At 33.2% G+C, this 24,769-nt stretch overlaps 1 protein-coding gene and 1 pseudogene across 1 annotated transcript in view; one reads left to right on the top strand and one right to left on the bottom strand.

The window, feature by feature from the left end:
* EPHA6 (EPH receptor A6) overlaps positions 1–24,769 on the bottom strand; it is an 809,212-nt gene that overhangs the window by 361,862 nt on the left and 422,581 nt on the right.
* LOC112472139 lies at positions 10,807–10,949 on the top strand (annotated as a pseudogene).

Below are 24,769 nucleotides of genomic sequence, written 5' to 3'. Positions count from 1 at the left end.
TAATAGGGAATTTGATTTGGAATGGACGGAGGAGGCACATTTTCTAATGATGACAGCTGTCCAAAAATAAAATGAGAATGCTTTGGAGGTTATTAAGTTCTATATCATGAAAGTGTTCAGGCTAAGTTTGTACAATTTGAAGAAGCTGCTATAATAAAAAATAATGAAGAAAATGATGGGAATTGGACAAGATGTGTGATGAGGTGTCCTCTAAGGTGTCTTAAGGTAATACCCACTGTATACAAATATATTATTTTCATAAAACATTAAAATAAATAGTTCTAATTTGCTTTTTTTTTTTTTTAATTGTGGTCTTTCTACAATACTTTTCTTGGAGTCACTATACATAACTCATTTTATTGTACTGTGTTTCATTGAGCTTCACAGATATTGCATTTTTACATATTAAAGATTTATGGCAACCCTGTGTTGAAGCAAGTTTACTGGCACCATTTTTCCAATAACATTTGTCCACTTTGAGTCTGTGTCAAATATATAATTATCAAAAATACTGGTAATTCTCACAATATTTTGAACTTTTTCATTATTATATCTGTTATGGTGATCTATGATCAGTGATTTTTGATGTTACTATTGTATTTGTTTTTGGGTGCCAAGAACAATGCCCACATAAATCGACGAACTTAATCAACAAAGGTTGTGTGTGTTCTAACTACTCCACTGACTGGCCGTTTCCCATCTTTCTTCATCTTCTCATGCCTCTCCAGTCCCTGAACACATGACAATATTGAAATTAGGCCAGTGAGTAACCTTACAATGACCTCTAATCATTGTAAAAGGAAGAGTCACATGTCTCTCACTTTAAATCAAAAAAAAAAAAAAAAGATTAAGCTTAGTGAGGAAGGCATGTCAAAAGCCAAAATAGACTGAAAGCTAGGCCTCTCGTACCAAACAGTATCCAAGTTATGAATATAGAGGAAAGGTTCTTGAAGGAAATTAAATGTGCTACTCTAGTGAACACATGAATAATAAGAATGTGAAACAGCTATAGAGAAAGTTTTAATGGTCTGGATAGAAGATTAAACCAGCCACATCATTCCTTTAAACCAAAGCTTAATCTAGAATAAGGCCTTAACCCTCTTTAATTCCATGAGAGCTGAGAGAGGTGAGGACACTGCAGAAGAAAAGTTTGAAGCTAGCAGAGATCAGTTCGAGAAATTTAAGGAAAGAAGTTGTCTCCATAACATAAAAGTGCAAGGTAAAGCAGCAAGTGCTAATGTAGAAGATTCAGCTAAGGTAACTAAATGAAAGTGACTACACTAAACAAAAGATTTTCAATGTAGATGAAACAACCTACTATGGAAAGAAGATGCCATCTAGGACTTTTATAGCTAGAGAGAAGTCAATGCCTGGCTTCACAGCATCAAAGGACCCTCTGACTCTCTTGTTAAGGGTTAATAAGCTGGAAACTTTAAGTTGAAGCCAATGCTCATTTACCATTTCAAAAATCCTAAGGCCCTTAAGAATTATGCAAATTATGCTCTGCCTGTGCTCTATAAATGGAACAACAAAGCCTGGGTGTCAGCACATCTGTTTATGACATGGTTTATTGAATATTTTAAGCCTACTGTTGAGACCTACTGCTCAAAAAAAAGATTTCTTTCAAAATATTATCACTCACTGGCAATGCATCTGGTCACCCAAGAGCTCTGATGGAGATATACAATGAGATTAATGTTGTTTTCATGCCTGCTAACACAGCATCCATTCTCAGCCCATGGATCAAAGAGTCATTTTGACTTTTAAGTCTTATTATTTAAGAAATCAATTTCCTAAGGCAATCGTTACCATAGGTAGTGATTCTTCTGATGGATCTGGGTAAAGTCAATTGAAAATCTTCTGGAAAGGATTCACCATTCCAGATGCCATTAAAAACAGTCATGATTCATGAGAAGAGGTCAAAATCAACATTAATGGAAGTTTGGAAGAAGTTGATTTCAACTTCAGTGGAGGAAGTAACTGCAGATCTGGTTAAAACAGCAAGGGAAGTAGAATTAGAAGTGAAATCTGAAGATGTGACAGAATTGTTAGAATCTCATTATAAAACTTTAATGGATGGATTGTTTCTTATGAGTGAGCAAAGAAAATGGTTTCTAGAGATGGAATTTACTTCTGGTGAAGATGCTGTGAAGATTGTTGAAATGACAGCAAAGGATTTAGAATATTACATAACTTAGTCGAGAAAGCAGTGACAGGGTTTGAGAGGACTAACTCCAATTTTGAAAGAAGTTCAAATATGCATAAATACTATCATTGCATGCTTCAGAGAAACTACTCAAAGGAAGAGTCAACTGATGTGGCACAGAAATTGCCACAACCACCCCAACATTTCGCAGTCACACTTTGATCAGTGAAGTCATCAAAATAGAGGCAAAACCCTCCACTCGCAAAAAAGATTATGACTTACTGAAGGTTCAGATGATAGCATTTTTGGCAACAGAATGCTTTTTAATGAAGGTATGTACATTTTTTTAGATATAATGTTATTGTACACTTAATAGACTACAGTATGATGTGTACATAATTTTTATATGCATTGGGAAACCAAAAAATGTGTGCAACTACTGTGATATTAGCTTTATCACAGCTAAGGTCACAGTGGTGGTCTTGAACTGAACCCACAATATTTCATGAGTAAGCCTGTATTTGTAAAATAAGCTAAAAATGAAGTCTATAAGAAAAATTTCAATATAAGAAATATGTTAGATCGGTCTTTTAAGTTGTTCTGTGTTTTGTTGTTAATCTGCAGTAATGGATAACTTAGCTGAAAAAGCCTTAATAAAAACCTTTACACATCTTCCTAGCAGTGATGTCTTCAAGGGCCTACAGATTTTTATTCTTCAGCTCCACCATTCTCAGTGTGAAGACTTTACGGTCAGGCTTTTTGCTTCAGAGTAATAAAGCTGCTGTTAACATTCCAGTTATTCCCTTCTCTTTCAATAGTATCCAAAGCTATAAGGGTGGAAATGACAAGGCAAAGCTCCTTCCCGAATGCTTACGTCTTTTGTCAAGAAGTGAAAAATTTCCCCAAAGCTGCCCATAATAATTATCTTGATGTAACATCAATAAGAAATAGGTCATATGACTGCTTAGAACAAAAAGTGGCAAAGGAGGGAGGCATAATCATGATTTATTTAGACTACTGTTACTCAGCTGGAAGTGGTGCTACTCTTTAAGGAATATTTAGAAAACTTTGAGGGTTTTTTTTTTTTTTTTAATTGTTACTGTGCTTGAGATATTAAACTAAACTTGAATTTGTTGGGGCCAGGAACAGTAAACATGATACTATCTGCAAAAATTCCTGTTTAATGAAGGCTTTCCACTTCAAAAGTTTCATTGAAAGCACTAGTTTAGGCAAAAATGATACCTTCCTTTCGGGTTGGGCACATTTCTGCCTGAAGAAAATTGCATTTATAATGGTAAGAAAAAAAGGATGCATTGTGGTAGTCAAGCGATTGTGTCTGCCACAATTTTTATGCTTTCTCTCCATGACTCATTCTTTTATTTTAATTCAACTCTGAAACCACAAAGGAATTGCATGTATAAAATGGTAGCTACTTTGTAGAAGATATTATACATCACTTTGACTCACTATTGTTTTGCACAGTGCTCTATCTTTCTGCCTCAATAAATAATGGTTGATGATGTTGAAAATGTCATTTGTAAGGAATGGTACATTAACCTGAGGAAAAAAATAAGTATACCTGGTGTGAACAACAAAAGAACTCTGTGATAAATCCCACAAGTTCAATGACCGAAAGTAACCTCTCAGGATAATCTGATCTTAAATTCCTAACTGAGAAGGTCTTGGTGGGAAGCCACACCTCAGACCTAGAAAAGGTTTATTTTTTGCCTTCAGCAAGCAGTGTCCATTGTTCTTATACATCTACTTTAATAGGCCTTTAAACTATCTGGAGTAATCCTCTTTTTCAGACCCTCAAAGGCATAACTACCCTCAAAGGAGCACAGAATCTTAACTATCTAGTCATAGAGATTTCCTTACCCTGCTTTCCCCCACTTTCATGTAACCTTCCTTACCTTCCCTCTAAATGTATAAAAAGAATGGCAAAACTCATTGTTCAGAGCATTTGAGGTCATGCTTCCCAGCATGTCATCAGTTTGGCTCAAATAAATCTTTATAAAAATTCTATACAAGTTTGGACGTTTCTTACATAGACACTTATTATTGTCAAAGCATTACTCACATACTTGAAATTCGCTTTACCCAAAAGCTTTACCATGGGCCTGAACTTTGATTTGTATCATTTCATATTATGGACCTTTGAAGTTTTTAAAAAGTAAAATCTTGATCACAGATAAGTCTTAAGGTAATATTTTTCACTTTTATAGAAACCTTTTATAAGAGTAAAGTGAAATTTTGATATAAAATAAAATGAAGGAGAATTTTAATAATTCATGAAAACTTATATCAAGATCAATTTTAAGACTACATGAAACATTAGTGGAAAATATGTTTCAACATTCAGATAAGTAGTAAATAAATGTTAGGATTTATAAACTCCTTTTACAGGATCTATATTTAGGAAAGTACCAGAAAAGCTACTGAAATGTTTAACTCATTTGTTAAGATATTCTAATTAATTGTAGTAATTACCCATTTGTAAAATTATATTACCATTATAACTAAACTAAAACTGGCAAAGGAGGGAGGCATAACCATGATTTATTTAGACATTATTTCCATAAATACTACTCTCTTATCCATCAAAGAAAAAACACCTGTGATTACTCATCTGAGTCCCTTCTGAATTGTGGATGCTCCCAGACACTCCTGCTCTATGACATACTGTATGATCAACTTAATGGATATATCTTTGATCAGCGCATGGTAAGAAACCTTCCTGATATTAATATATTTAATATTTTATAACTCCTCTAGTTTCTTGTATTTATTCATTTCATAAATTTCATTTATGTAACTATCTTTGTGCTCATCTAGCCCAGTTACACACAATTAGTTGCTTAATAAATGCTTTTTTAGCATGATAATGATAAATTGTTTTTTTAAATATTGTAACGATTCTCAAGTGACCTGAAAAAGTTACTATGAAATCAAAAAATATTCGGTCTATTTCACATGTGGAATCAAGCACGTTTTTAAATAACTTAAAAGAAAATAAGATTAAATCTAGAACGATCTGACATTTATTTCTGCCAAGTTTTAATATGCATGCACATTCACTTGGTCTTAAACTTTGAACTAAGACAAGAAAAAACAATTTATAAAATCAACTAATTAGTCCAGAGTCAGTATATGGGTATCACAGCCAACTGAATTTACAATACAATATCAGGGTAATCTTTATGATCAAATTTATATTTTTCAAAAATAATGTAAAATTTTAGAAGCAATATTTAGCCTATGGAATTCTGTTTTTTATAAGGAATCTATTCTAGTCTACATTGTCATTTTATTCTATTTTAATCTTTTTAATATTAGCATAGAAAGAACATATGTAAAATAATTTTCTTTCATATACAAACACAAAATACGATTGCTCAAAATTAAGTCCGAAATGTTTATCAGTGCACTAAACAAAGGACAGCAGTTTTGTTGGTATTACAAATTTTCAGAAAATCAGATAAGACCATAGAGTGATTACTCATAGTGTTTGAAACTTGATTCTTCAATTAAAAATATTTTGCCTTGATATATGGCTTTCAAAAAGATTCAATTTTTAATTCAATTTTTAAATGTGAAAAATGTACTTGACATAGAAATTCATTTCAGAAATACTAGAGTTTATGGGAAGAGTATTTTCAATTGATAAAATACTTCAAAAAGCATGCAAATTTTAGCAAGAAAGCTGCAACACCACTTTCAAAGGCAATGACTAACAACTGTACTTTCTCTAAGAATCTATAAACATGCCATTTCCCCCTCCAAATACTTGCTCCTTAGGGAACTTAGTAGAGGCAGCCTCAAATTCATTTCCATTGGTGCCTCTGAGTCAGTTTCATATACTGTATTACCCTTATCAGAATTGTTGTGTGAATGAATACATGATTGTACCCTGAACCCAAAACAAAAAATCAAAATATTCATTCTATGAGTTTATTTATTAAATTTATTTAGTAAATAGTTTTTTGCACATTTACTCCATAATAAGAACCAGAGATGTAATAGCGAACAAAAAACCATGGTTCTTACCCTAGGGGAGCTTATACATTTTATCTAAGACAAAACTTAGTATCATTTAATTATAAACACGCCCATTCCTCCTTACTTTCCCTAACTTTTCTATTTGGCTTATCTGGATTAAAAATCCAGAACTTATGTTCCTGCTTAGATTTCAAACATTTATTTGCCATTTGGCAGACAAAATCTAATCCTTTTCTTTATCCTTCCTTCCTTCCCTCCTTCTCTCCTTCCTTCTTTCCCTCTTTCCTCTTTTCCTTTCTTCTCTTCTCTTACTCTCCCTGTCTTTCTCCTTCTCTTTCTCCTATAGAACCCATGATACCCTTTCCAAGGTCTGTATAACATCATTAACAATTAGAGAATACAAATTTAAGTCACAAGGAGATACCACTACACACCTTAGAATAGTTAAAATTAAAAAGGCAAACAATAGCAAATGTTGACAATGACATGAAGAGACTAGAACTTTCATAGGCCATTGATGAGAAAGCAAAATGATAAAGCCATTCTGTAAAACAATTTAGAAATTTCCTATAAAAGTAAACACACACTTATCATGCGATACAGCAATTCCACTTACAGGTATTTATTTCCCCAAGTGAATTGAGAACTTATGTATAAACACTGTATTTGAGCATTTTATTATTCATTTCATTTTTATATTATTTAAAAAGCCCAATATGGAGGAAAACCCCAAATATCCCTTAACTGGAGAATAAACAAATTATAGAAAATCCATTCGATGGACTACTACTCAACAATAAGAATAAACAAACTACTGATATATGCGATAACATTAGTCTAGCATTATAATTAGACTTAAGAGGCCACACGCTATATAACTCCATTTGTACAACATTTTGGAAAAGGCAAAACCATACAGACAGAAATTAAAACATCAGTTGCCAGGGCTGAGGTTGTGGCTGAAAGATTGATTGCGAAAGGCCGTGAGGGAACTTGTATAAGTTGGTAGCAGTGTTCTGAGGTAGTGGTTACACAATTGTATACATTTGTTAAGAGTCGCCAAACTAAAATTAAAAAGGATGAATTTTATTGTAGGTAAATTATACCTCGATTAAAAAAAATGGGGATCAGAGGTAATATTTATTTTAAAACACACACACAAAGTACATTTTCTTTGAGTTTTGATTCTGTGAATATAGGATTATATGGATTAAGAAGTAGAAGGAAGAAAAAAAATTCTCTCTTAGTCAAAGTCTGCTCTTTGACTAAAATTAATTGCAGGCAAATTTTTATTCTTTTATGCATATCTCTTTATATTCTGATGCTCCTTTCCCTAGTTTCTAAAACTCTTGGAACGTTTTAGTTCCACATGTGTCCTCTCTGCAGGCCAACACTTTTTGTCCTACAATGATTCTTTCTTCACAATTACCTATTGTTTCACCCTCTCCTAAAAAAGAAATCTCTGTCAGTGAAATTTTTCTCAGCAATGTATCTGGGGAAATTAAATTTATTGAATTAATATGAATATATGAAGGTGTGAATCATAGAAAGATACTTTAGAGAAGAGAATATATGTCTTTTTAAAATTAATCTTTAATCGTTGTCATCAATGCAAGTCAAAGAAATTGAAATATATGTAAAACAATGTTAAATTTAATATATGTTAAAATCAGGCAGTGAGAGAGAAAATACTAATCTTTTTGTCTGAAAGTACAGCACTGTAACATGACAAGAGTCTCCAGGTGTGGAGCCAGCTCTTCTTTCAAGTTGTTTTCTTTTCTCTCAGGCCCCTCCTCAACCCCCTCGAATTTAAATGCTCTTAAAGTTCCAATTTGTTTTTATGACAGACACTGTGCCCAATGCTGTTGGTTACCTCTACACAGGCATTTTCTCCTTAGTCCTTGCTAATGAATTCAGATTTCATTCATTCCTGGGAGTTCAGGTGCTTAAGGCGAGGCTGGGCCCACTCTGGCTCTGTCAGTTAAACAGTCATGCTAATTTTATCCCCCTTACTAGTGAATGACTTAATTCAGAAGAAGTTGATGTTGCGCTTTTGAGAAAGATTTTTCTCACACTTTAAAAGGGACTTGAGTAAGATGTTATAGATTGAATTATATCTTCCCCTAACCCTGCCAATTCATATGTTAAAACCCTGATCCTAATATTGCTGCGTTTGATGATAGAGCCTATAAGAAGGTCATAAAGGTTTAGTGAGGTCGTAAGTAGGGTCTTAATCCAATGCAGCTAGTGTCCTTTTAAGTAGAGAAGCAAGCAGGCTCTCTCTCTCCACTCTAGCATTGAGGAAATGCATGTGAGAAGGCAGTGAGAAGAAGGTGGCTGTCTACAAGCTAGGAAAAGAGCTCTCCCCCGAAACAGCACTTTGATCACAGACTTCTAACCTCCAGAATTGTGAGAAAATAAGTGTCTGTTGTTTAAGTCACTCAGTCTGTGGTATTTTGTTATGGCAGACCTAGTAGACTAATACATAAAACATCCACTTTCTCTTTCCAGACTTTGGACATGCCTGTGTGAAAAATGTGATGATTGGAGCTTCCACAGTTATCTTGAGTTCATGAAGGAAAAAACCTGAGGGCAAAAGCTGACAGGCTGAGCTTATCAGTTGGACAGAAAGAATCTGGGTCTTTGATGATTTCATTGAACTTTTACATAAACCAAACCTGCCTCTCCCCACCCAACCAGCTTGTCACTTAGTTGAATTTCTACATGTTCATATCCCAACTGACAGAGCACCAATGATGGTGACAGTGATGACTTCAACTATGGGTGGGTATGTGAGTACAAGAGCCACAGAGACTGTCTATAAATACACAAAGGCCTTTGGTCAGGAACTGCCTGAATAACAGTTTTTACCACTGTAAAATTCCTCAATATTTAAACTAAATAGTCCATAAGCTATGTTGCTTGGAATAAGAGTCTTATCTTTGGTAGCACTTATCCTTAAAGAGTATAAATATTCATCTCAAAATTTTTAATCTATTTTAAAATTTCATTTGGAAAAAAATATTTAAGTTATCACTATTTCACACAGACCCAAAGCTCTGTGACAAGCCAGCTGGCTCCAGCCCAGCCTGTGACTTTTGTTGGCACAGAAAAAGAGGTTTGGTTCTTAAACAGCTAAATGGGAGCTAAACCACCAGAGCGCCATTCGATTGTATGCCCTTCTGTGGAATCAGCGAAGGCGACCTGATCACCTCTCAGTCCTGCTGCTCATTCTGGGATGTAGGCTGCTTCTGTCAGGCAGGGTCATGAGCAATGGGACCCTCAGGGGAAGCAGTGAGGTGCTATCTGTCTCTGCAATATGTGCTGTTTCTTTTACTCTTTTGTGGCCTGGGCTCATAGCAATACATTTCTGATTTTGTCCTAGGCCTTGTGAAAAGCTCTTCTTACATCTTTTAACCATAGGAATTATACTAAGGTAAGTATTGCCATCCTTGTTTTACAGAGATATGAAGTAACTTGTCATCAAAGGATTAAATAGTAGAGTCAGGATATATACTTAGATCAGCCTGACTCCAAAGCCTGTGTTAAATATTTCAATCTATTACCATGGTGAAACATTACACGATATAAGGGATGCTCATATACTATTTTCTTCTCTCCAGAACAAGGCAAAAAAGACCAAAAGTTCATTTGATGAATCTGATTTATATATACATTTCTGTTACATGACGATTAGAGACAAATTCTGTTTAGAAATAACTCCAAGAACAGTTTTTATATTTTATTTTCACATTGAAAACCAGTCAGGTTTGCTTCAGCCTCAAAGAGTGTGTTTATGTAAAATTAACGCTGGCAGTGAGCTGCTCATGTGATTTTGTATTAATATGAAAATATGGTTTTGTTTTGGAAAATATAGTTGTTTTTATAAAGATGTTATTCATGTTGGCACGTAATGAGATCACTGTTATTATTAAATGGACTAATAAATAAATATTTTAAAAATAAATCTGGAAATCCTTTCACTCATCACTTACTTCACTGTTTATACGGAGACATACTGCATGTAAATTGTGAAATAATTATGTATTTTCATGTTCACAACACAAAAGTAAAATACCTTATTAAAAAACAGAATCTTTACTTATGTGAATATGTGCAAAATAAATCTAAAAGTGCATTTCAAATAAGGCAATTGATGAATTATTTTTCTAGGAAGGTATAGAAGAATTGCATTTAAGAAAATCTAATATACAAACTTATAGTTAGTAAATACATAAAATAGACAAGGGCTACTTACATTAAAAAGTAATTGTATTTTTTATAACATAATTTACTGCTTATTACTTTTAGCAGTGAGCTTTCCTGGTTCATTCAAAATGTAGCTGGATTTAGAAGTGACAATAAGAATTTTAGGCTCAACCTTCCTCATAAAACAAAGTCTGATGGTCTCAATGGCAAGAGTGCTATCTGCAGTATTTGGAAGTCTGAACTCTCCACTTGCCACTGAGAAGCTACTCTATAATAGGGAAATTAGTGGTATAAGTGTTTGTTTGAATTCATAAAGCTTTGATACACAACATTGCCTAAGGAGCGTCAGTGAATTAGTTAGGCAGTTTTAAAGCAAATTAAGACATTTTTTCTCATTTAATTTCAGAGGACCTGCAATGAGGCAAGTAATATTTCTTAAAAATCTCATAAGAGTCTAAGGCCATGCCACCCTGAACAAGCCCGATCCCATCTGATCTCAGAAGCCCGATCCCATATGATCTCGGAAGCTAAGCAGGGTCCGGCCTGGTTAGTACTTGGATGGGAGACCACCTAGGGAGACCAGGTGCTGTAGACGTAAAAAATAAAAAAAATAAAAAGGATTGTAAGCTGACAAGGTCCTTGCAATCTGTGAGGTCAACCAAGGGTTTCCTCACCTAAAAAAAAAAAAAAATCTTACCAGATTTCCAGTGCTCTTTCCCACAATTACAGCAGTTCAACAGTTTGTTTAAAATTATTTTGTCTTTTGCTGTGGGAAAGTGCTGTCTCATGATTGTATGCTTCCAGTTTCTTCCAATACTGTTTGCTTGACTAAAGATTAAAACACTGAAACTTCTGTAAAGAGCACACATTTCCACCTCAAGTTATAAACGCTTATTCTTCTTAAATTCTAAGTGGTTTCTAAGGGAGTATCCTTAATTCGATTTTTCCTCAGAAATGGGCTGCGGGCAGTTAAATCTCTGCAGATGGGGTAATTTTCCCATCTTGGTTAGATTATTTTCTTGATTATTCTTTTTCCTCTTTGATGGTCACTACTGGGCTAGCTAGACCATTTATTCAGAATAAAAAGGAAAGATTTATATTGTTTAATGTGATTAGCTGAAAAAAGAACACTGGCTGATTTACAGTGTCAAAGACAGAGTACTCTAAATGTTGTATACAATTCTATAAAAAGCAACTAGCAAAAGTTGCCTTTCTCTGTCTATATTTTAAATAAAACTCAATCATTGGACACAGATATAAATGAAGGAAATTTCATGTGACTTTCTAGATTACAATATGTCGATTGAATTTTCTCATATTTGTGCCATCTGGAATTTTCTGAGAGTGACAAATTATTTCAAATACAGTGACTCAGGTAAAACTTTCAGTATTTCACTTTTGGCACAGATCAGTAGCAGTCTTTATCATATAGTATAACATACATGCACTATATATGATATTTTATATATATTTCTACCATACTGCTTGAATCTCTTATATTTCAGTCATTCCTATCTCTTGAATCATTCTCTGGTAATGGAGAACTCTTTGCAACTTAAAACAACATACACTAAAGTTTTTAATAAACAGAGTTGAGGAAAGGAGATTCCTGGAAGCTTAAAATTCTAGTGAAATATGATAGAATAATGAACTTTATAATTCTTAGATTAGCAGATAGCAAATTACTTTTCATTTGTTATACTTTCTCAGTTCTATTCAGCTTTCACTATTTCCACTAAAATATTGCTCTATGTATTTTCTCTTGTACTTTGAAACTGTATTTCTTTCTGCTTATTGTGCTATTGGGGAAAAGACTTTATTTTCTTTTCAGTTTTATTTTCCTTGAAGTCAATAGATAGCATTTACATTTTGCAATTTTTTCACACCTCTTCTTAAAGTATTTTTTATGTGCGTATTTGAATATAGAATTAAATACTTGCTTTGGAAGACAGATTTCTAGAGTTATCTCTTCCATAGAGTAAAAAAAAAAATTAAAAGTTTTATGGACGTAGTGTTTTTTAAAATCTTATGATTTAGAAACAGATCTGGGTGCTGATTTATATAAATATGACCATTTGACACATTAACTAAATCAATGAGTTTTTTCCTCCCAGTATTTCCCATCCCCCATTCTCAAGTGTATATACTTTATTTTAAACATAACTCGCATTAGTTCGTTAATAAGTGGTTTACCTATATGTTTAATTACTTTTTTCATTTCACATATGCATTTATCTTTTTCCTACTTTGTATTTTCTTCTTTTGTTAGAATAAAATTTTACTCAACAAAATTAATCAATTTATTATAAAATGTTTTCCTTCTTTTATAGTCAAAATTATATTTTCAGAATTTATATGGAATTTCTTTTTATAAACCCATTTCATTATTTTAACTCTTTTTATGTGAAGTATATCTTATCAGAAATATTCTCAATTACATGATCAAATGCTTAGAAAAGATATAGTAGCACATGGAGTAGAATATTTTGTTCAAATTTATACACACTTCTTGAAAGCTTTTTTTTTTTAACTACAAGAGAAGATGATACCCTGAGGGGTCTAATTTTCTTTGTCATCCACCTGAATAGCTTCAATTAACATTAACACACATGCTAGCATAACATCATCTGCTTTGAATATGTAAAAGAAAGTTGTAAATGCTGGGATTGAAAGAAAAATCTGATTAGTTAAATAATACACTGAGCAATGTCATTATGTAGGCCAGATCTCATTAAGAGGATTGTTCTTCACTGAATCAAATGCTATAATTAAAACATTAAAGATTCAAACAAAATCTTAATTTTTCCATTCAATTAAAAGGAAAAAAAATACACATGCCACTAAAAATGTAATTGTACCTCAGTACAGTGACTTGGTTTTAAATCATTGCAAATACTTGGAATTCAAGCATCATATGGAATAAATCTCCCAGGGAATTTTATAGCATAGTATCTCATCTAGTAACATTTCTTTCTGGCCAATAGGAAAATATTTCATTAATAAATAAGATATAGTTATATCGCAGTGCTTTCTTTCCTTTTAAATCAATTTTTACTGCTTTGATAGAAAGTGGTTGAGAACATAAAGCCCAGATAATAGTTTCTTATTTGCCATGGAAAGCAGTGTCGTTTTGAAAATAGTGGATAACTGACTTCTAAAAGTCACCATGTGTGTACGGCCATTTTCATTAACAGTATATTTTTCTGAAAATGTGTGTACACAAATGTGAAGCTCTTATATTTGCCTCCCATAAACAGGAAATGTTAACATAATAATGATTAAGTGCAATTTACTTTTGCTTTACTTTTATTTTATTTTTATTTTTGCTAGTAGTACAACATTTAAAACATTTCTCTAATTCAGAGACCTTAAAAATAATTGAAACAAAATGTTTTGTATATTTTAGCTTTTAAAAAATATTTAGTTAGCTAATGGTATTTTAGTGAATCTGTATATGGATTATTTCAGTTTGAGATTGCTTTCTTTAGAAAGGAAAATTGCAGTGTAAAGTGGTTGAGTTCTTCTTCATTAGCTTATGGAATTAGAAAGTTAAAATTTCATGGCTAGGACCTGGAAACAGCTGGCTTCACAGGCATGCAACCCATGCAGTCACACAGGGTCCAACACTTAAAAGGGTCTTGCACTTAGTTTAATGTTTGCTGTTATTGAAATTCTTAATAATTTTGAACAAAAGGCTCCACATTTTCATTTTACACTGAGCTTTGCAAATTGTGTAGCTTGTTCTGCCTAGAAATTTGATTTTTACATGATGTTGATTGGTTTGAAAATAAGTCTATAGTACACAAATAATTTGTTGACTCTTCTTTCTATTCTTATACTAATAAAAGTCAACCTATTTACACATAAATTACTTGCTGTTCAATGGAAGTCCTTGGTTTATTCTTTCTTTCTTTCTTTATATTTATTTTTGGTTTATTTTTTAATACACTGCAAATGTCATTTTAAAAAAAAACTGGCCAAGCAAAAGAGTGATACATATTTTCAGATATTTTGGTCACAGACTCCTTTCAAAGTCTTTAAAACTTCATATATATCCCATGGTGCTGGGGGAAGACAACATAAAGAATCTAGTTTAAAAATTTGGACAAGACAAAACATTTATATGATAAAATTGCATTAAATATTGATTTCTTACTATATCCCAAGTAATTAGAAATGTCTTAGAGTCCCATTACCTTCTCCAAAGAAACTGTATTGTGTTAACAGTTACTCATACCCCAGGAGTCCTAAAATTAAAAGTTTTCATGGGGTTAGTGTTTTAAGGCCCAGTTAAAAAATTATTGACATCTAAAACCCAAAGTGACAACCCAATTCACTTCTCAGGAGGGTAAAAAGAGCAATCTGAAAATGTCTGGAAAAATAAGTGTGATAACTTGATGCTGAATCATTTCAACATTGATGAATACAGCCTACTGCCTCTAATAGATAAGTAGTAAACCATTTCTAAGATTGCTCTCCCCAAACAATAAAAGCACACCCTTAAACCTGACATTTCCACAGTGATGAATCTTAGATGAAATCATATAAAATGTCAAAATAAAGACAGAAAAAAATCAATAGTTGTGCAGATGAAGCTATGTAAGGTCAATAGTTTCATAATGTTTGTGACAGGCCACCCATGTTTTTTTGTGTGACTATATTTTTTAATGTGCAATAACTCCAAAGTGCTGAAAATTAATTTTTTGAGATGGAATTACCTCTTGACAAGGATATAATTAAATTCATACTTTTTTTTCCCCTTCTGAGAACATAGAATGATGTGGTAAATAAGCTGCCCCTTCAAGGTCAGACATATGTTAGGTTTTTAAATACAGAAAAAGAGAAGCAGCCCTCTGGTCCAAAGGAGTGTCATTTCTTTCCCAATTCTCGGCTACATGTTGTCAGCAGAATCACATACTATGTTGGATCCCCTTCCAAACCTCTCACAAAAATATGTACTTGGAGGCCAGTGAAGCTGAAAAGGAATACAAGTTTTGGATGAGAAGACGTTTTTCCTCTCTGTGTGTTTGAAAAAGGAAGGGGAGTGATAATAACATGTTTCTCTCCAGCTTTCATTTTGCTCATTGTCTCTCTTAAAAAACAAGTTTTAACATTTACTTCACTCCATACCTACAGAATAAATTGGCCAGCAGAAGATTAGTAATTTAGCTTACTGCGGGTACCACATTATAGTTCATGATTTACCTTCTATTTTGAAAAAATAAGTTAATGTTTTAAAATAGAGAAAGGAAAGAAAACTACTAGCCTACTTCTACCTTTTTACTTAAAATGCATTTGTTTATATTATAGCAGGATGTCATAGAGTATAAAAATCATTTAAAATGCCCCATTTTTAGATAATCTAGATATTTAATTTAGTAATGAAATTTACTGTGTTATACTAAATATTTCTGTATTCTGGTCTGAAATAAGATAAAACTTTATTTTCTGAATTTAGTAAGAGTTTAAACCCATGCCAATTTTGAAAGAAAATGTTGATGCCAGAGAAGAAGTAATAGAAAAGAGAAAAGATGGGAGCGAGAAACAAGCAGATCACTTATTCTTGATTTTATAGAAAGTTTTTAAAATGAGATCTTTTGAAAATCGATTGACATCCCAAAGTCATCAGAAGTTTTCAAATAACTCTGTGTTAATATCTAATCAACTGCTAAAATCATGACATAACTGGTAGAGTGACACTGTGCTTTCTATTTAGAAGTTTGTCTCATTAATTTTACCTAATAAAGTAGTTGGTCCTTAAACTAGCTCAGAAATACTTTAAATAATATTAAGAAAAAATTATTGACTTTGTATATAAAATAAATTATTAAAAAAGTGAAGTAGTATATATCTTTTAATTCCATATTTGAAAAGAAGGAAAGTGCCATGGAAATTTTGAAAATACTGAAGTGATTACACAATGAAAATTAGAAGTTATTTTTAAAATTTGAAAATGTAAAAAATAGAATTTTATTTAAATTTAAAATTGCTATTTAACTAACATTTTATTGTGAAGAAAGAATTAAGAGCCATTCTCTTTTTTTCACAAAAGATACAACTATGTGAATGCTTTTAAACTGAAGCAAAAAGTTACTTATGTTATACACAAAGACGTCTCTTCAATGATAAATGTACAACTGATACTGTCAGAGAACTTCTATGTTAAAAACTAAATATAAAAGAATAGACTAACATCAACTTTCAATCATTTGATTTTGGATAGATAAGCACCAGAGCTGAGTTCCAACTAGAACTGAGGTGTTAGAGAATATTTTATTTTTGAATGAATATAAAGACTTAGTGAATCTCAGTTAGATAATTGTATCTCTGCCTCTAAATTATTATTTTAAGCTAGTGTGTTATACAGTCTAAGCCTAACTTTCCTCATCAATGAAATGAAATAATAATGCCTTCTGATTAGTTTCTTAAGACACTTTCAATTCCATGTCTCTGTCCTCTTATATTTGTTGTCTTTACATTTTCAGTTTTAAAACTGTGCTGGACTTCAACATTAGTAATGACCCATGATGGTATTATTTTGCTTCAGTTGGAGCCTGTGATTCCTCTATAGATTTATGTATTTTCCTTAAATAAATCTTAGCTCCTGATGATCCTAAATTCTCAATTATGTGCCCATACACTGAGACCTAGAACCCTAGCTCTTGGGTCCTCTGTATACAAGATGAGATAATTTTCAGAACTTTCTACTAGTCTTGAAGTTAAGTCTCCTTACTGGCAAACCAAGTGTGAGTCCCTGGTCCCTTTTCCACTCATATTATAACCAACGGCTCTTTTCCAGTTTCTATGTGTGTTGTTCCTTGAGATTCTGTTTTGCCTCACACCTCGTCATTCCTTTCTTCCTCTTGAATTGGGAAGGCCCATCTCCAAGTAGATCTAGGAATCATCAAAGACCCAGCAGTTTCTATACTTGATTATCTCATCTCCCACAACTACCATTTGCTTTTGTTTGTCCTGAGGATTCTTTGTATGAATGTCAGATACTGTGCATTAGAAATAGCTAGGATTGTTAGAAATTAATTTTATTGAGGGAAGAAATTATAATAAAATAACTCCAATATAATGATGAGTATGAAAAAGAGCCCTAAGTTATGAGGTTGTAAAAGAATCTTGTATGAGTTCAATTCAAGTGGTGACTCTAAGAAAAGTAAATGGAAAAAATAATAATTGTAAAATAACTTTCAGGAAAATTTTGTTACTCTATTATTATGATTACTATAATTTTGTCATAGAGTTAAAAGTAAATATATTTTTGATAGTATGTTAAAACATCCATTTGGTTGGGTTACGCAGGAGGGCAAAATAGAATTACCTTATAGTAATATATTATTTCCTATAATAGAAATTTTAGAAGGACAGAGTGGGTAGAAAGTGCTGCAAAACTAGTCATTGCCAGGAATTTTAAAAGTAGCATCAGGGGATTTGTTGGTCTTTTTTTTTTTTTGAGATAAACTCTCCCTGTTTTATCAAGGATATGGATGGTGTTTTACTAAACAGTATAGTATCCTAAGTACTATTCTAGTTTACAACTTATATAAGCATTACTCTTTTAGGTGTTGTAACTTTGCATTATGTTACTTACTTAAAAATATATTAATGAGTTAAATAGTTAAAATCTAGAAGTGAAAACAGTCTTTTTAGACTTTAACTACTATATCTCTTTCACTTTATAGATAAGACAAATGAGGGCTGGAAAGTTTACTCGCATTTTCCAGGATTGTGCAAATAAATAATAACATCTGGGTTATTCTAGTCTTTTGGCATCCATCAAGAATCTTTTCTTTTTAAATTATAAACATTTTTAAATTAAATTAAAGCCTTATTGAAAATCTAAAACATTTATGAAAGTCCCATTTTTTCCAATCTTTCTCAAATTTTTAATATAATACTACTTGTGAAATAAAACTAGACTTGATTTTGTAGTAGAGTCGACATTTAGCTAAAAAAGTCAATAATTCTAATATGGGTAAAATATATAAATCTAAAGATAAATGGCATAAATCTACTAAACTATTCCAATATCTGTATACCTGAATCTGAATAATAAAATATATTTTATAGAATCTTCTGTTTGAAGAAACATAGTGGAGTGAGAGACATTCCCAGAACCCTCCCATTGAAATAACAATAAGATGAACATCTAAAACTCAACAAAAACACCCAGACTACACACCAGCACGTCTGTGCGTGGGATCTCCGCAAAAGAACTACAATTGGTCAGAACCCCAGGTGTCGGGTGGTGGACTGAGGGAAATAAAGAAGCTGCTCTTTGCAGCCACCAGAGCTACCTATAGAAAGAGAAGGAGGGGAGAAAGTGCGACGAGTTCCTTGAACAGCCCTGCCTGAAAGTACTATGAGCTTCACGCCGCCGGCAGCAAGGCCCAGTCATCAAGGAAGAATATAGAGAAGCAGGACAGCAGAGACACAACAGTTGATTTTTACCAGCCAGAGTTGCACAACTGAGGCTGAGCCACAGCCCCTAACCCCCAACCCAGAGGGCCCCTCCAATCATATCTTCTGAGACCTGATAACGTGGAGCCCCAGGAGAATCTGAGCAAATGCTACCAAAACTGTCACTAACGCAGACAGAGACTGAGACTGAGAGTAGTCAGCACGATTAAATATCTATAAGGAAAAAAAAAAAAAGCATTACAAAGGCTTTATATAATGCAAGAAGCTTAGATGCCACCTACTGGAAACCAAAAGAAAAGCACTTTCTTTGCAACAGGCTAAAGAGAGACTTTTATATAATAAATCTTTCTGGAAAAAAAGCAGAATACACTTCTATTAATACCCAGGCAGAGAAGTAGTCCATTAAACACCATGAACAACCAAGGTGACAAGGCAGGTCGGAAAGAAAGAGAAAAATCTCCAGAAAATAAGGCTACAGACAACTTAAATGACAGAGGATTCGGGATGGTATTTCTGAAAATACTCAGTGAGATCTGAAACAAGTCATATCAACAATTTCAGGAATTGAAAAAACAACTAAATGAGCAGAATGAATTCTTTACAAAGGAAATTAAAACCCTCAAAAAGAACAGAATAGATCTTCTGGAGATTAAAAAAACACACTGCAAGAGTTGAAAAATGAAATAGCAAGCTTAGAAAATATAGCCAACCGAGTGCAGAAAAGTATCAGTAATATTAAAGAAAGAAATCTAGAAATAAATTAGAAGGAGGAAGAGAGAAACCAAAGAATGAAAAATAATGAAAGAGAAATACAAGAACAAGCTGATACCATCAGGAAAGGAAACATAAGAATAATGGGCATTATTGAAGGCAAAGAAAAGGAGTAGGGACTAGAAAGTATTTTCAGACAAATAGTTGATGAGAATTTCCCAAATCCAAGTAATGGGATGGAGCTTGGAATCAAGAATTCAACAGAACACCCAATTATCTCAACTCAATAAGGCCTTCTCCAAGACAAATTATATTAAAATTATCAAAAATTATTGACAAAGAGAAAGAATTATCAAGGCAACCAGGGTAAAGAAAATGGTACCTATAAAGGAAAACCCATTAGATTATCTTCAGACTTCTCAGCTTAAACTTTACAAACAAGAAAGGAGTGGAATTTAATATTTCCTACAGATGAAATCATTTTTAAGAGTATCGTATGAAATTCTGTCCATGCCACTTGTTTTCCTGTTCTCAGTGTTGCCCATCTCCACAAAGACTTCACACTGCCCTAAAGTGACATACTGTTACATGATAGAAGGACCAGCTAAGAATAATGTATCCAGCTAAGTTCTCCTTTAGATATGAAAGAGAAATTAAGACCTTTCTAGACATACAAAAATTGATGGAATTCTCCACTATGAAGCCTGCACTCCAGGAAATATTGAAAGGGGTTGGCTCACCTAAAACAAAATGACAAAAGAAATACATAATTAACAGTAAGGTGATTAGCAGGCTGATAAAAGCAGAGAAGTGCAACCCTTACCAGGAACAGGGCATTATAAGCTTAAAATAAAAAAAGAATTGCTATAGCAAGATAGTAATGAATGTTCAGCATACATAGGGACAAATTGAGACAACAATGACTGAAAAGGGGAGGATTCAAATCCAGATTCACAAAAGGGAATAGAGATAAGGCACACACACAAGAAAATAGATGACTGTATATATATAACTATCCTTTAAATATTCGTAATGGTAACCACACACCGAAGATTCAGGCCTGAAGTATATAACATAAAACAAGAAGAACCAGAAGGAAAACCCACAAAAACCAGCCAAAATAAAGAAAACAGAAACACAAGGACAAGGAAGCGATGGAAAAACTGAGCTACCAGAAAGCAAAAGATAAAATGTCTCCAAGAAGACCTCATATTTCAATAATCACCCTAAATGTAAATGGACTGAACTCATCAATAAAAAGGCACAGAATTGCAGAATAGATCAAAAAATAAAACCCAACCATATGCTGCCTCTGGGAGACACGTCTCAGCTCCAAAGACAAATATGGACTCAAAGTGAAAGGGTGGAAAATGATTTTTCAAGCAAATGGCATTCAGAGAAAAGCGGGAGTAGCGGTACTAAAATCAGATGAAATAAACTTCAAAATAAAAAGGGTAAAGAAAGATACTGAGGGACACTTCACAATGATAAAGGGAATCATGCACCTAGAAGACATAACACTTATTAATATCTATGCTCCCAATCAGGGAGCCCCGAAACATGTAAAGCTATTACTAACAGAACTAAAGGGAGAAATAGACTAAAACATTATCATAGTAGGGGACCTAAATTCCCCACTGTCAGATATGGACAGATCATCCAAACAGAAAATCTATAAGGAAATAGCATCCTTAAATGACAAATTAGATCAGCTGGGCATAATTGACATTTACAGAGCCTTCCATCCCAAAACAGTTGCTTATACTTTTTTCTCTAGTGCACATAGAACATTTTCAAAGATTGACCACATACTGGGACACAGAGATAGCCTCAACAAATATAAGAGGGTTGAAATCATACCAACCACATTCTCTGATCATAATGCTTTGAAACTAGAGAGCAACTGCAAAAAGAAATCAGGAAGAATCCCAAATACATGGATATTAAACAACATGCTACTGAAGAATAACTGAATCAGAGAAGAAATAAAAAGAGAGATCAAGAGATACATAGAAATGAATGATAATGATAGTACAACATATCAAAACTTTTAAGACATGGCAAAGGCAGTCAGAAGAGGAAAGTTCATATCATTATAGGCCTATCTCCAAAAACAAGAACGAGCCCAAATAAACAACGTAACACTTCATCTTAAAAAACTAGAAAAGGAAGAACAAAGAAGTCAGCAGAGGAAAACATCAAAATTAGAGCAGAAAGAAATGAAATTGAAAACAAACAAACGAACAAAAAAATGATAGAAAAAATAAATGCAACAAAGAGCTGGTTCTTTGAGAAAGTTAATAAAATTGACAAATTCCTGGCTAGACTCACTACAGAAAAAAGAGAGAGGACACAGAGAAACAAAATCAGGGATGAAAGAGAGGAAATTATGACAGACACTGCAAATACTAAATCATACAAGAATACTATGAAAAAGCGTATAACACCAAATTTAATAACTTAGAAGAAATGGACCAGTACTTAGCAAAATATATCTTCCTAGACTGAATCAAGAACTGGAAAATCTAAATAGACTGATCAGCATTATGGAAATTGAAACAATTATCAAAAACCTACCAGGACCAGGTGGCTTCACTAGTGAATTCTCCCAAACATTCAAAGAAGATTTAATATCTATTCTCCTCAAACTTTTCCAAAAAATCAGAGAGCAGACAATACTTCTCAACTAATTTTATGAGGAAAATATTACCCTGATACCAAAACCTGGTAAAGATAACACAAAAAATGAAAACTACAGACCAATATCTCTCATGAACACAGATACAAAAATCCTAAATAAGATACTAGCTAACTGAATATAGCAACATATTAAAAAGATTATACACATGATCAAGTGGCTTTCATCCCAGGGGCACAGGGATGGTTCAACATACACAACTTGATTAATGCGATACACCATATAATCAAATTAAGAAATAAGAATCATATGATCATATCAATAGATGCAGAAAAAAACCTTCAACAACATACAGCATCCATTTATGATCCGAACATTTCACAAAATTGGTATAGAAAGAAAGTACCTTAACATAATGAAGGCTATCTACAACAAACCCTCAGCTAACATTAAATTTAATGGTGAAAACTAAAAACTTTCCCTCTAAGATCAGGAACAAGGCCAGGCTGTCTACTATAGCCACTGTTATTCAATATAACGTTAGAGGTCCTAGCAAGTGCGATCATGCAAGAGAAAGATATAAAAGGCATACAAATAAGAAATGAAGAAGTCAAGCTGTCACTATCTGCAGAAGACATGATTCTTTATATAGAAAACCCCAAAGATTCCACAAGAACACTATTAGAAACAATAAGTAAATACAGTAAAGTCTCTGAATACAAAATCAATGCTCAAAAATCCATAGCATTTCTATACTCTAATAATGAAGTGTCAGAAATAGAAGTAGAAAAAATAATTCCTTCTGCAATTGCAACAAAAAGAATAAAATACCTAGGAATAAATCCAATGAAACATGTGAAGGATCTATATAATGAGAACTATAAGACCCTATTAAACGAAATCAAAGAAGATAGAAAGAAGTGGAAAGAGGTTCTGTATTCTTGGATTGGAAGAATCAACATAGTTAAAATGACCATATTACCTAAAGCATTATATAGATTTAATGCAATACCCATCAAAATTCCATCTGCACTTTTTGAAAAAATAGACCAAAAAATCATCAGATTTGTATGGAAGCACAAAACCCTAAATTGCCAAAGCCATCCTAAGAAAAAGAACGAAGCTTGAGGCATCACTCTGCCTGACTTCAAATTATAATACAAAGCGACAGTCATTAAAATGGCATGGTATTGGCAGAAAAAGATACACGGACCAGTGGAAGTGAATCAAGAATCCAGAAGTAAACCCATATTTATATGGGCAAGTAATTTTCAACAAAAAAAGCCAAAAACATTCAGTGGAGAAAGGAAAACCTCTTGGTGCTGGGAAAACTGGAAAGCCACCTGCAAAAGAATAAAACTAGACTGTTGTCTATTATCACACACCAAAATTAACTCAAAATGGATTAAGGACCTCAATATAAGACCTGAAACAGTGAAATTTATAGAAGAAAACAGAAGAACTAGATTCAAGGACCTTAGATTTAAAGAGGATTTTATGAATTTGACCTCAAAGGCAAGGGAAGTAAAAGCTAAAATAAATGAATGGGACTACATCAAACTAAAAAGCTTCTGCTCAGCAAAAGAAATTGTCAACAAGGTAAAGAGACAACTATCCGAATGGGAAAATATATTTGCAAGCAATGCCTCCGATAAGGGCCTAATATCTAAAATATACAAAGAACTCATAAGACTTAATAACAACAACAAAAAACAAATGATCCAATAAAAAAAAAAATGGGCTGAGGACCTGAACAGATACTTCTCCCTAGAGGACATACAAATGGCCAACAAATATATGAAAAGATGCTCAACATCGCTAGCTATTAGGGAAATGAAAATCAAAACCACAATGAAATATCATCTCACATGTTAAGACAGCTATAATCAACAGGACAAATAATTACAAACGTTGGAGAGGATGTGGAGAAATAGGAACCCTCATACACTGCTGATGGAAGTGCAAATTGGTGCATCCTCTATGGAAAACAGTATGGAGGTTCCTCAAAAAACTAAGAATTGACCTACTGTATGATCCAGCAATCCCTCTACTGGATATTTACCCCAAAGACTTGAAAACTTATATTTGAAAAGATATTTACACACCGATGTTCATAGCAGCATTATTCACAGTGGCCAGGACATGGAAGCAACCAAAGTGTCCTACGATCGATGATTGGCTAAAGAAGCTGTGGAATACGACTCAGCCATAAGAAGAGATGAAATACTGTCATTTGTGACAACCTGGATGGACCTTGAGATAATCATGCTAAGCGAAATAAGCCAGACTGAAAAAGTTGAAAATCACATGATATCACTTATATGTGGTATATAAACCCAAAAGCAACAAGTGAACAGGACAAACAAACAGAGACTCATGGACATGTACAATAGACTAGTGGTTACCAGAAGGTAGGGGGAAGTGGGGAAGAGGGAAGTGTATGGGATAAGGGGGTCAAATATGTGGCGACAGAAAGGAATATAACTATGGGAGTTGAACATACAGTGTAAATATATATATGCCTTACTGTTAAAGTGTACAGCTGAAATTTACTGGCTTTCGTTAACCAATGCCACCATAAAAAAATGTGTGTGTGTGTGTATATATATATCTCAAGAAAAAAAAGCAGGTGATTT

Source organism: Pteropus alecto, unplaced genomic scaffold (assembly GCF_000325575.1).
Source record: "Pteropus alecto unplaced genomic scaffold, ASM32557v1 scaffold379, whole genome shotgun sequence".
NCBI classification, from domain to species: domain Eukaryota; kingdom Metazoa; phylum Chordata; class Mammalia; order Chiroptera; family Pteropodidae; genus Pteropus; species Pteropus alecto.
Note: the sequence above shows the minus strand (reverse complement) of the source record. Positions and strands in the feature narration are given on the sequence as shown.